Below are 13,609 nucleotides of genomic sequence, written 5' to 3'. Positions count from 1 at the left end.
GCAGCATCAAGTAGTTGTAATGTGATGAAAATGCATGCTTCAGCAATCAATAGTATTTGTGTTTTTTGATGTTTAAGTTTCGACTTCTGTTTAAACGTTGCACAGTCGGCACTAGCTTCTTTAAAGTTTTCATGTGAAGTGGAACTGCAGGGGCATTTTTCTGCATATGTGAGAGCGACTGGCAATCGGTTGCTTCTGTATGATTTGAGTCCACTTCCCATTCGATGGACGAATAAAGAACGGTAGAGCCTATAGCCAGATAACCGTGCAAATGCGTGGTTTGTTGTATTCTAGCATGTGGGCTGTTTTTGTGTTAAAAAGACAAGCTCGAGATAATAAGAAAAATTTGTTATTGAGCGGCCTGGGTATCTGTTCGTCCCTATCCCCAGTGTGGGCTGCGGGTATTCAGGTCACCAACTAGTAAAAGCGGTTGCAGCAGCTCATCTATAAAGGGATCAGATTTGGTTCTGGACAGACGATATTCAGGGGGAATGTATAGTGAGCAAATTGTTGTTATCCTTTGGAAAATATTAGCCCGCACAGCAGCCGCTTCTCGGCCGGTGCTCAAATGAATATATTGTAAGGCACGCACCAGGAGCCTTGGGGGACGTCTTTATTGCACGAGCCTAGTCCTACGTCACAGGAAGTGAGCCCCAAAGAACCAAGACGGGCATTGATGATGACTGACAACTGATGACGCTAATGAAGCATGATTGCGTGTGCTAGACAAGCCTGCGAAGTGCGAATCCACTAGCGCATACCCTTCTGCTAGTACTTCGCACATAGCCTTTTTTGTACAGCTACCAGGGGATTGTCTGGGTGCATATTCCTCTGGCGTAGTGGCCCAAACCAGCGCTTACAGTATCCCCCCCTGGTGGACCGGCCCACTCGGGTGCTAAGAGTCCGAAGAGCGAGAGTAAAATGGCTTGAGCCGGGAAACGTGCGCGATCTTGGGTCGACGACAACGACGGTCGGTGACACAAGCGTTGGTGGTCACTCGGTAATTCACCGGGGAAGTCTGCTCTACACTGGTGTAAGGTCCGACGACGTAGTGGGTCAAGAACATCTCACACAATCCTGGGGTGCAAAGGGGAGTAGAAAGCAGAACTTGATCACCAGCTTCGACGGCGACAATGCGATGCGTGGTGTCATTATTGGCCTTGCGCTCTTTTGTAGGTGTTGTCCTCTAACGAGCTAGATGAAGGCTACGATCCAGTCGAGAATCGAACTCACCACGATTGTTGGTTCTGGGAAGTACCGGTGCGGAGAAGAAAGACTTATCAAGAACAGAAGCTGGTGGGCGTCCTGTAGTGAGTTGAAAGCCGGTATTATATGCGTACGTGACGAACGGTAGAATAACGTCCCAGTTTTTGAGGTCTGGTTGAATGTAAGAAGAAATCATGTCGGAATGGGTGCGGTGGAAGAGGCCATTTGTTTGGGGATGGTGTTCGACGTGGTTCGGTGAATAGTCTCGGCTGCGCGTAGAACCTCCCCAAGCACCGCAGAAAGAAATAAACAATATCGGTCACTTAGGAAAACTCGGGATGGTCTATGGCATAAGAAAGTATTCTTCAAAAAGATTTCAGCCACCATGGTAGCGCAGCCTGCAGAAACAGATGCCGTTCCCGCGTAGCGAGTGAGATGGTCTACGGCGGTAACAAACCACTGATGTTCTGCCGAGGTAATGCGGAGAGGGTCATAGAGATCAATGCCTACAACTTCAATTAGGGATGAAAGAGCAGACAGGGGTTGGAGGCTCCCTACGGGGCCGGAAGTGGGCCGTTTGTGATACTGCACGCGGCGCACGACGCAACCTAATTCGCCGCGCTAGCGGATAGGGCGGGCCAGAAGAATCGGCTCCTTATGTGGTCGAATGTCTTCTGGAAGGCCAGATGACCTGTGACAGCATCGTCGTGAAATTCCCCAAAAATGGTGTTTTCAAGACGACGGGGATCGACGTGCACCCATCTGTCGCCGGTTTGGTGGTAGACGTAACGGTTAGGAGTGCCATAATGTTTAAAAAATTTTTGAGCTGTCGTCGTGAGCGGCTATTGCGTGGTCGGCTCGCACCGCTGAATTGGTCAATGAGGTTCCGGCACAAGCTGTCGTTTTTTTTGGAAAGCACTCAAATCACTGGGTGGTTCCACGCAAGAGTGCGCTGGCACAATAGTAAAGGGTTGCATTGTTTCAGAAGACTCCTGAATACCATCTTCGGTCGACGATAACGGGAAACGTGAGAGGGCATCTGAATCTGTGTGCTTCTTGCCGGACTTCTACCCAACATCGTAGCTGTATTCTTGCAAAGGAAGCACCCAGCGTCCAAGCCCCGCAGTTATGTTATTGATGGAAGCCAACCAACAAAGAGAGTGATGGTGAGTGACCACAGTGAAATCCCGCCCGTACGAGTATGGCCGGAATTTTTGGACAGCCAAAACTACTGCAAGGCACTCCTGTTCTGTTATTGTTTAGTTCCTTTCCGCAGGTGTCAAAGTCCGAGTTGCGTAGGCAATGACGGGGTGTACGGAGGACGATCTGCGCTGTAATAACACAGCCACAATTTCGTGTCCACTGGCGTCAGTGTGAAGTATGATCGGTGCTTCTTCATCGAAGTGCCCGAGAACACGTTGAGAAGTAAGTGGGTGCTTCAATTTTTGAAACGCTGTTTCACAGTATTCGGATCACACAAATGGGGTACCAGATGCCAGAAGTTTTTGTAGGGCCGTAGCAATTGAAGCGACGGAAGTAGGATGCCAATCCTAAGAACCTGGGGAATTCTTTTTGGCGTTCTGGGCGCGAAACATTCAGCACAGCTTTCACTTTATGGGGGTCGGGCCCGATTCCTTCCTTGCTAACCAGATGGCACAATACTTCATTCGGTGTACTTGCGAAGCGGCCTTTCTTCGTATTTAAAGGTCAGTCCGGCATTGGAAAGGCAAATTAAAACGTCGTTGAGGTGCTGAAGGTGTTTTTCGAAAGTGGTAGAAAATATAACAATGTTATCATGATAGCTTAGGCTTGTCTTCCATTTCAAGCCGCGCAGAACCGTATCGATCATACGTTCGAATGCCGCCGGGGCATAGCACAACCCGAACAGCATTACGTTAAACTCGTAAATGCCGTAAGGCGTGGCAAATGCTGTTTTCTTTGTCTTGTTCGTGCATACGTATTTGCAAAAACCCCAACCTCAGATCTAGACTTGAAAGTATTCTGCACCTTGCAACGTTTTCAGAGCACCATAAAATTCGACACGTCTGGAATACATACTTGCGAATTATGTTACTTAGCGCCTGGTAATCCACACAAAACCGCAAGGAACCCCTTCTTCTGGACTAAAACAACAGGTTACGACCATGAACTCGTTGAAGGTCGAACTATTTGGTTTTTGAGCATGTCGTCGACTTGTTCCTTAATGATTTTCGCTCCTTCGGTGAGACGCGATATGGGCGGCGGCGAATGATGCACGAACCATCTGTTTCTATTCGGCAGGTAGCTGCTGATGTTTGCCGCAGAGAGCAGAAGGAAATAGAAGAGTCAAACAGGGTTCCGCGCTTGGCCAGAAGATCTAGTAGTGTTTTCTTTTTCTCCAGTGTGAGATCAGGACCTCTAGTATCATCAATGGCGAGTGATGGTGATTTATAACCTGACGAGCATTCTGCCGACGAAACAGAGTCAAATGAAATGGAACTCACAGCTTCGTCGCCCGGAACAGAAGCAATGGTAATAAAATAGTCTCGGTAATAAAATAGTCTCGGCCTAGTCTCGACTAATAAAGTAGTCTCGGAATAGTCTCGACCTTGGGGTGATAAAATAGTCGCAGCCGAAGTATTCTGAACATCCAGAAGAGAAGTTCCGCGAGAAAACCGTATTAGGCACGGGGGTAACAAGAAGACCTCGTCGAGAGAACTTTCCGGTAGGAGTAATAAACAAATCGCCATCGAGAATTTTGTCTGAGTGAACAGAGAGCATGGTTTCTTTTCCAAAAGATAGAAAAAAATCGCTGGAGGCGGCCACCAATCGTAGTTATGTGGAATCAGAAACACTGGCCAGGTAAGGGTTGGTCATAGGAAGCAAGGGTTCTTTGCAGAAGATCACAACAGACGATGATTTGAGAAAGTCCAAACACAATATATTCTGATGAACACATGGAGGTAGTACTGTGAGCTAAATGTGATATCGACAGCCGGCAACGGTAACACGGGCTGTTGAGTCGGGAAGGTTGAATCATGGCGTTGTCAGGCCAGGTAGAGAGGGACCAGGGTAGGGGTTCTTACTTTAGGCAATTTGGAACAAACATCTTCACGAATGATATAAATATTAACATCAGTGTCGACAAGAGCGTTCACATCAATTCTTTCAACGACAACCATAATGTGTTTCACGGCCGATCAGGGGAATTGCAAAAATCTATTGCGACGCAGTTTCCCCACCAGAAACTGCAGTTTATAGTTTTCTGTGTGGTAGTTGACGCCCTGGGAGGCCGGACGATGCGGCGAGAGAAAGCGGCGGCGGGAATCTGACGGCGAACTTCATGTAGGAAGTTCGGGGCTGCGTTGCTGATCCTGGGGGTTATTAGGCTGGCGCCGTGGAACCGTTGGGAGTAGTATTCGTAGGATGGTTGACAGCTGCCTTGTGGGTTGGTGCAGTAGCGAGTCTTCCGTCTTGTTGGCGCCGTCTACAGAAGCCCGAGACATGCCTCTGAAGCTGCAGTAGAAGCAGATGGGTCGCGGAGTATTCCAAACCGGGTATCCGAACGCAAACTGAGGAGGACCAGCAGGTGGCATTGGGTAAGGACGGACATGGCCTGGATGCGAAGAGGCGGTCGAGTGACAGGGGCAGAGACAGTTTCCAGAGGTAGACATGCAGATTTAGGGAGGTGCGCGGCCATAGCTGGAGCACTGGGAGCAAACGGCAGAGGAGCTGCCGCGGCGTGGTCAGAGACTGGGTGAACGTCCGTTCTAGGTTCCGAGGAAGGCACAAGGGAAGCCAGTTCCTGCTTGATTAGCTCGCGAAGACCCGTCATGGAGGCCTCGAGGCCTGGTTCAGAAAATGCGCGAGATGTCTGCACTGCCGGTTCCTCGCGGATGATCGAACGTATCAAAGAGGGCAGATTGGCTTTGTCCGTCGAGGTGCGCCTATCCCACTGGATTGGCTGCCGACGGAAGGACTGAAGATCGTCGAGGCGCTTGCACGTCGTGACAATCTCGTTAATGGTGGTGGGGTTTTGTGCGGCCAGCGCGTTTAATGCCAAGGGGAAATTCTTTTGAGGACATGGCGAACTCGGATTTTCTCAGTCATGTCTTTATTCGCACGGCGGCATAATGCGATGACGTCCTCAATGTACGACGTGTAGGACTCACCAGATCGTTGAACGCGCTTATTATATTTCTTCTTGGCGGCATCTGCACGCGTAGATGACGTGCCCAAGATTCGGCGCAACTCACATATGAAGCGCTGCCAGTCAGGCAAGGCGTGCTCATTGTTGTAGAACCATGTCTCCGCTATCAAATCAAGGTAAAAGGAGACATGCCTCCGCGTGAGGGAATCGTCTCATCGATTGAAGGAGCTGAGTCGCTCTTAATTTTCCAGCCTGTCCTCCACGTCCTCATGGGGAACCCCAGTAAAAGACCGAGATTTGCGGTGCCGGCAGGCAATTGTTTAGGCTGGCGCCGATGAACTTCCCGGGGAAGCACCCATGGCGTTGTTCAACCTTGCGTCATAGTGAAGGTTGAACGCTGGACACGCCGACCTGAGCGGAGCTCCACGGGTAAGCCGGGGGTCGAGGTACACGGTATCAAAAAGCTTACCTCTCCCTCTTGTAAGGCACGCACCAGGAGTGTTGGGGGATGCCTTTATTAGGCGAGCCTTGTCCTACGTGACAGGGATGAACCCCAACAAACAACCAAGACAGGCGTTGATGATGATAGACAACTACCGTATAATCCCTAGAGATTCCCCAGCCCCGAAAGATAACCCACCCCTGTTTTTGGCAGGATGCTCCGTTTTTTTCAAAAACACCAAAAGATAACCCACCCCTGACAATAGCCCGGGATGACGCCCGCGGAAACGAGGTTAGCTAGCGTAGTTAGGGTGCGATAACAGGTCACAGGAACCTGAAACCCGGCTGCGATAACAGGTCCCAGGATCTAAAAATAACATGTGCACGTTTAGGTTGGCAATGCAGCCCGCACACATGCAGAACCGTAGCGAAATCCCGAACGCGAAACGCGACCGCCACGCATCCTTGAACATTCCGGTCATTGGTCTTTCGTCGCGAAGGAAGAACGGAAGGATGCGGCAAAGCTTCACTGTGGCGAAGAAAGTGGAGGTTGGCGGATTGCACCGAAATGCCGGCAGCAACTTGAGTAAGATGTGAGTAAGGCGGCCGTGGGCGAGAAAGTTGTCCCCCGCTCCTTCAAACGGTGCGGTATATCAACAGCCCTCGATGGATAAGAAGACGGAGAACTTCATGAGCGGCTCGCTTCGGCGATCCCTCCAGCTGCCCTGCCAACCACGTGGAACTCCGTCTGTGAGGAGCTGGTCGACCTCTTGTGTGGCAGTGAGAGCGATTGTTCGTTCGACGGTTTTGACGACGAATGAATACAGTGCTCATAATAAACGCGTGTTCGTTCTTTGGCTGCGATACATTTCTCAACTTTTTTTACTGCACACCGAAAGTTAGCCCACTTCGTATTTTCACTTGATTTCCTCTCAATCTTAGGTGGGCTATCTCTCGGGATTTTACGGTAGTGACGATGATGAAGCATGATTGCGTGTGAAAGAGAGGACTGCAAAGTACGAGTCCACTGGCGCATACCCTTCTGCTAGTAGTTCCCACATAGCGTTTTTGTACAACTACCAGGGAATTGTCCGGATGCGTATTTGTCTGGCGTCGTGGCCCTAACAAGCGCTTACAATGTTTACAAGGGACAGCTTCTTGCATAACTATAGCCACGCCACCAAGTCTGTGCGTGAAGCTATCTCGGTCTCTCCTAAATACCGACTAGGTGTTCAGTAAGTTGGTGTGCTTAGAGTTCTAGTGAGTCTCTTGTAAACAAAGAACGGTTGTTTAAGTTTGTGTAGGATTTGATTTAAAGCATCTACATTTTTTATTAATCTCCTGAAGGTACACTGCGTAACTATTTGTGCTACTATAAATGTATAAAGACGATTTGGGTGGTGTAGACGAAGACTAGGACTAGATTTATTGATTTGGTCAATACTGCCAGCAGCGTTTTAGCTGCCAAGGCAGGAGTGTACAAAGCAGTGAAAAAGATTTTGCTAACTGCGAGCACAGAAGAGGAACAAGATATAACTTAGACATATAACAGAAATATACTAAATATTCAATAAACGATAAAAAACAAATAAAACTGAATTTTGTAATGTTTGAGGAACAAGTTCGTAACAGTACGATTTGGCATGGAAATGATACAGTACACACTGGAAAAAAGTGTACGAAAGGCGTAGCATTAGGTGTAGCTTATGCAGAACCGAAAAAGGCAATAAAGTCATATATTAGCCATAAATTCTTTCAATGGAGTCAACACAAAATAATGCATGAGCAGGGGAAATACAGGCGTAGAAAAAAACAGCAGGGACAACAGCCAACATATGTATCCCCCTACCACACTGGTATATTATGGGCCAGTGCTGGCTGTTTTGCCCGCCCTGCCATGGAGCGCTGTTTCTCGCTGGCCTACCCGGTGTTATGTCCATGTCATTGTCTGAGTGCTGTGACAGTGACGAGATGAAGTCCTTGCAGCTTCTACCACGGAATATGTTTGAAGTGGAGAAAGGGATCCCTCCCACCACCGTTTGTTGTGTGTTGAACGCAAAAGCGCTCCAATGACCCGCCAAATCTACATCCATGTCTGCCTTTATCAGTTAAGGAAGTATAGATTTCTGGGTTTTTCTTAGAAGACGAAGTATATTTTCCCTCTTGGAGTAGGAAAAATATAAGCCCTTCGAAGTAGGACTTAGTAAATGTGTTTTCTATTGTTACGGTGCTGGAGGCTGCTCTTTCTGTGCGGCTAATTATTGCCAACGCAGTACCCGTGAGGGCACACAGCTTTTATTTCTCAATTGGCAGGTACATTTGGGTCTCCGTTTCTGGTATTTCTCTCAGCTTCCAATCTACTCTTCACGTTGCTTCTGTGGTGTTTGCAGGTTCCTGCAGGCAGGCTTGTCTTTTTGTTTACCAATTTTCGGCTAGCTGTGTCTTCGGACACTTTGGTGGCCGATGCGCCCCTAGTTTTTACAGCAGCGCGCTGTATGTGCCGCATCTTTCCGGCATTCCCGACACCCTCATTGCTTGGTCGGAAGCCCCGGCAACGGAAAGGCCATCGTTTCTGCTGTCCTGTAAGCGCCACCGTCTTCAACAGCCACTAATAGGACAGTTTTAAAACAGCAACGACCTTGCGGGGCTTCCTGGGGGCTCAGTGGCGTCACCACATAATAGTTCTCTACTCCCCTTCTCGTGGCTATGCAGTGTCGTAAGACGCACGTCCTTTTTCTAAAAGAGCGAGCAGCTACATTTTGGTTGCGCTCCGTAGACCACCGTGTTGCGTTGTTGTTGCCGTCAAGCGCTTTCATGCATTGTTTACGCATGGATGGTCTGTTGCACGCCTACTTAAGCAGTCCTCGAGTGAATAAATGTGTTTTGGTAAACGTCGTACCAGCTGCTTGTGGCCTCGACTCAGAAGACACACTCGGGTCACACTGTCACATCCCAGATACATTTCGCAAAAATATCCGCGGATTTTTTCCTCAAAGGAGAACGACGTCGCATTCCTCCAATGTTTTGTTGGTCGTCGCCATTGCGGGAGACGTTGCCCCGACTTCTTCCAGGTACTCTGGATGCTTTTTTTCCCACCAAGGTCTTCGGATCTGCCACCTGTTTTTTGGGCTCTTTGATATCACAGATAATGGCACATTGTTCGTTATTCAGCTGCTGCCTTCCCCGGATGATGTCGGCAGGCATTAGTGGCCTGGGTTCTCCAGGGTCACTGTACATGAAGGTTCAGGGCCCATTATGTAGCACTGGTTCTACCTGTGTCGCGATGGCTCACAGCGATTCTACTGCGACTGTCACTCTACCTGAGAATTTGAGCGTAAAATTTTAATTATTCTTCTGAGACGCTCATAAAATACTCCCCACTAGAGGTGTACGCTCCGCTATCGGCGTTCAGTTGATCCTACGTGAGCTACAGTAATCATGAAAGCTCTCTTATTGAATGATTATGAGCACTTTCTTTATGTCCTATTTCGCGTTCTTGAATATTTTTTTATTTCTCTGAATACGCTACTGTGATTATTCCTTGGCGCGCTATGAACCGGCTAAAGTATTGCAGGAAGTTTAGTGTCGACATTCTGTGAGCCAATGTTAGATGATTGGCTCTTGAAACTGCACAGATGACCATCACTATATCCTTTTACTGCTGTGTCAGGTAGTCCTGTGAATTCAATTTCGCTGGCATGGAAAGGAACAGCGTGCGTGTCCCAGTCTTTTAGAAATGAGGAGTCGCCTGTTTGACGGCCTCAAATAGGTGCGCCACCAAACATCTTAGTGCACTTTCGGTGACAAGAACTTGTGAATATGAACATCATTCACATTGAAGAGGAAGAATACGTTCTCCTCACAGCGCGACTGCCCGATCAGTTATATAAGCCGATCAGTTTTGTCCACATAGTTATGTCAGTTTTGCCAGCAAAGGGAAGGAAAGATATGGAGCTTGAAAGAGCATCTATGGCGTAGAGGCACCATAGCAAGAGAAAAATAAATGGTTAGGAGTGGTACATCTGTAGACTGGAGACTGGAGTAGTGCTGGGAACGAAAATAAGGAAGTGGTAAACTGTTTGAGAAAAGTTATAAAAGAGTTAAAAATTTTGGTGAACTAGTATTGTTTGAGTTATCAATTCCCACATAGAAGGTTTGGATAGATACAAAGACCACAATGGTTATCTAGTGATTGATCTGTTAGAAAAACCGCCTTGTAATAGTAAACACGGTAAACAAGTGCATAGGACAACTAACATGAGAAAGTGGTAACATATAGTCACGCATAGACTAAGTCCAGTCTCCGAGGCAGTATACAGAAGGTTGCGGCAACTGACGATAAATGAAAATGGAACAGACAGCTTAGGAAGCGACCACAAGCGGGTTACCTTGCACTTTGGAGGCGCAACCACGACAAATTTAGAAATAGGTACAACCAGATAAAATAATTGAAACAATGAGCAGTCAAAGATTATGGCTGATAGGATAGAAGTATAAATCAATAAATACCCAGAAAAAAAATCGGATTACGACGACATGATTACGTTCATAAAAAGTAAGATGTAGGAAGCAAAGGAACGAAACCGATATAAAAAGAAGAGAAAGCCGAGAAGCTGGTGGAATAAGGAAATAAAAGAGCTATTCATCTGCAAAAAAGGCGTCGAGAGAACATAGAGACGCAAAAAGAACTGGTATGAAACTGGAGGTCGTGAAGAAAAAATGGTATAACTACCGCGGAGAAAACTAAAAGTGCAGAAAATGATGCAAGCAAAGGTCCAACAGAAAAGCGAACAATGTATGCCACAAAAAGGGAAGAAAGACAAAAGAGCCTCCAAGTAGTTTTCTAGCCATGTAAAATTACTGAGGTCAAAAAACGATATCCATCAAAACTTCTTGATGGATGATGGCGGGAAACATTTAAAACAGAGCAAACGCTGGTGCATACTCATTGAGCAAGTAGTGCGAAGCTTACGGCATTAGTGGTAGGGAAGCCTGCACCGATAACATCAGTGCCACAGAAAACTGGGGAAAGGGAAATAAGTTTGAGGAACGCTGATCGAAAAAAAACAGAGCAAAAGGTCCCCCCCCACGGAAATCAGTGGGCCCGAACGGAATGCCAATGCAACTGATAACCTGCTTGGACCTAAAAGCAAGATATCGGTCATGAGATCAATGGATAATTTGATGCAAACCAAATACTGGAGGACTCGCTAGAAAGGGGAATTAATTTACTATATAAATGCAGAAGCAACAAAGTGACTATTGACTCATACAAACCACTCACAGTAGGGTCAGTGGTGTATAAATTACTGATGCAGGCGATAAAATAAAAAATTCAAGCATGCTTGAAAGAACATAAAATTCTTGGGGAACTACAGAATGGAAGTAAACAAGACATGCAATTGAATGATTATTTGTTCGTGATAACGCAATGCATTGAAATTGCGAAAGCGCAGAATAGACTACTTTGGATAACGTTCATGGACATTAAAGAGCATATGAGAACGTAAACAGAGAATTGCTGTGGAGAATTAGAGATTTCTGAACCCAAACTATTATCTAAGGATGGGAGAAGATATTTGAAATGTATTAACAACCTTTTTGAGAAAATGTACAGAGGTGGTAAATCTGAATACGTGGTGTGATACGAAGGGCTTTGGATACCTAAGTGCCTCTTTGTACTTGTGTCTCAGTGTTGGTTTTGTTTGTTTCGCCATTGGGGCAAATCTTTCGGACCAGCTTCTTTTCTGCGTCACCTTGTTTGCTGTCTCTTCGCTTTCATCGATTCGCCTTACCACACAAACGACGCCAGAAAGAAAGACTGGGAAAAACGACAGCTTTATGGGAATCAAAATTTTGCACGGCTAGTGTGCACCTGGTTACCTGGATTGCTTTGGCGACAAGTAGTCACGCCGCACACATTATTCCAGAAATTCCGCGAGTATAATTTACTGTTTGTGATAAGGGGCAGGGTACTGCTTGCCTTCTTAAAGCTACCAGTGCGTGAATAATACTCCAAGTGCGTGTGTGTTGCAGAAAGGCACAACGACCAGCACTATTTTGTTCTGCAATTTGTAATGTTCTGGAATATCTTTCTTCCTTTGGCGTCAGGTGGCGTTGATTTATTTCAATACTTTGTGCACCAACGTGTGTTGTGTTTTCTTCTAAAAGTTAGTGAATCATCCACGTGTACATATTACAGCAGCGCATAATTTACCATAAACTTGTTTTTTGTTTACGAGTGTGACTAACAGTAAGGACCCATGGGACTTTCTAAAGAAACTTTTTGCGGTTTTTTTTTCAAAGTATCTCGCTTGCCTTTCAAAGAAGGCGATGACGAAAACTTCATTCGACGATAAATTCCCGGTGCCTGTTTTACGCTATTCGAATTAGCGGGACCAGAAGAGCAGTGTTTCTTATCGCTGAATGCCGAAACATTTTGCTTAAGGCTTAGTTTGCCGAAGCTTCACGTTAGGATATGGTCACATAAAATGGGATATCGATCTCTTGGTCAGACCATTGGAGCTTGTAGAAACAACCAGACATTGAACATTGTTCCTTTTGGGCCGTCACGTGGCATTCTTCTGAGAGGTTTTGCAGTGGACATTTGCAAAAGGCTTTGACATGACCCCGTACACAACTCGCTTCTTGTCTATTAAAGATGTGTTCGGGCCTCCTAACATGTTTTTTGTGCTGCTAGGAGTGTTTAGCTCGTCGAAGTGGCGCATGATAAGGCGGCTTGCGGAACACCCTGGGCCAACCAAGGGCATTTCTGGGGTAGAGGCGTCGTTGGGGCAGAGCGTTTACGCGGCGGAGTGTGACCCACTGGAGTGGCTGCTTCATTTGGAGGTGTGCGTCTGCATGCCGGAGTTTTCAGATGTTGTGGACCTCTGTTAGAGTGATGTATTTGATCTTCGCTTTGTGTTAGTTTGTATACTGTGTGTTCAGTGCCATGACTGAATTTAACATTTTTTTTTACATAAAGCAAACAAGCTCCAGAATTGCATGGTGGCTAACGATTCAACTGCTGTTGTGAAAAGATGTGTTAAAACCCCACAACTTCAAGACAGTTTGTACTTTGCACTGTATAGCGGCGGCCATTTTCTGTAAACCGTACAACCAAAACGTCGGGGTTTCACGGAATGAAGCACATCTCGTCAGATCTAACAAAGCTAACCAGTATGGGTGTAAAATTACCACTAATGCAGAATAATATATAAGTGAACCGTCATTGTTCTATAAAGAGTCTGCACATTAGCCCCCCAATCGCCAAAGCACGGTTTACTGCTGCACTTAGCACTGGCATGGCTCCCATTTACAGGGCCTCTTTTAGTTTAAACTAACATCCTTTACGAAAAACAAGAACACAGAACTTACCCCAAAAGTCCTTAGGTTTTCAAAAAAGTGACAGGGTCCATGTATTTTGTCGTTTATGCGGCGACTTTCGGCTCTACCGCTGCTCGTCTGAAGTACCAGTATGCGGAAAACGTAAAGCCAATCAGTGATTGTAACTTTTTTGACAAACGTTACGTGTTTCCGCCAGGTGTTGTAAAAAAGAAAAGAACGAACTGGCGTGCCGGCGTTACAACACAAAAAATGCAAACATAAAACCATGCAGGTAATGAAAAATATGTGTGGTCCTTTCTCGTCTTTTTTTGCGCTTGCGAGTCATTTAGTAATTGAATTTTTTTGAGCTGTGGTATCATTGTTTTCCACGTGGCACGCTTTTTTCTGACGATAGTGAAACGCGACATGGCACGCAGATGTCTCACTATAGAGCATTCATGTCAAAACACCAAATTGCAGTGTCACTATTGAGTTCAGCCGATTTTC

General features: G+C 46.5%; 1 protein-coding gene across 1 annotated transcript in view; it reads right to left on the bottom strand.

Annotated features, from left to right (window-relative positions):
• The window catches only part of LOC144141240 (cytochrome P450 3A24-like), a 37,157-nt gene extending 23,913 nt beyond the window's left edge, over positions 1-13,244 (bottom strand). The window contains exon 1 of the mRNA XM_077672798.1: positions 13,154-13,244. The gene's annotated coding sequence lies outside the window, so the exon portion shown is untranslated. The remainder of the gene's footprint in view (positions 1-13,153) is intronic.
• Positions 13,245-13,609: the final 365 nt, after the last annotated feature.

This window comes from Haemaphysalis longicornis, unplaced genomic scaffold, assembly GCF_048455015.1.
Source record: "Haemaphysalis longicornis isolate Haplotype H1 unplaced genomic scaffold, Haemaphysalis longicornis Haplotype H1 scaffold_6, whole genome shotgun sequence".
Lineage (NCBI taxonomy): Eukaryota > Metazoa > Arthropoda > Arachnida > Ixodida > Ixodidae > Haemaphysalis > Haemaphysalis longicornis.
This window is presented reverse-complemented; position numbering and strand designations above follow the sequence as displayed.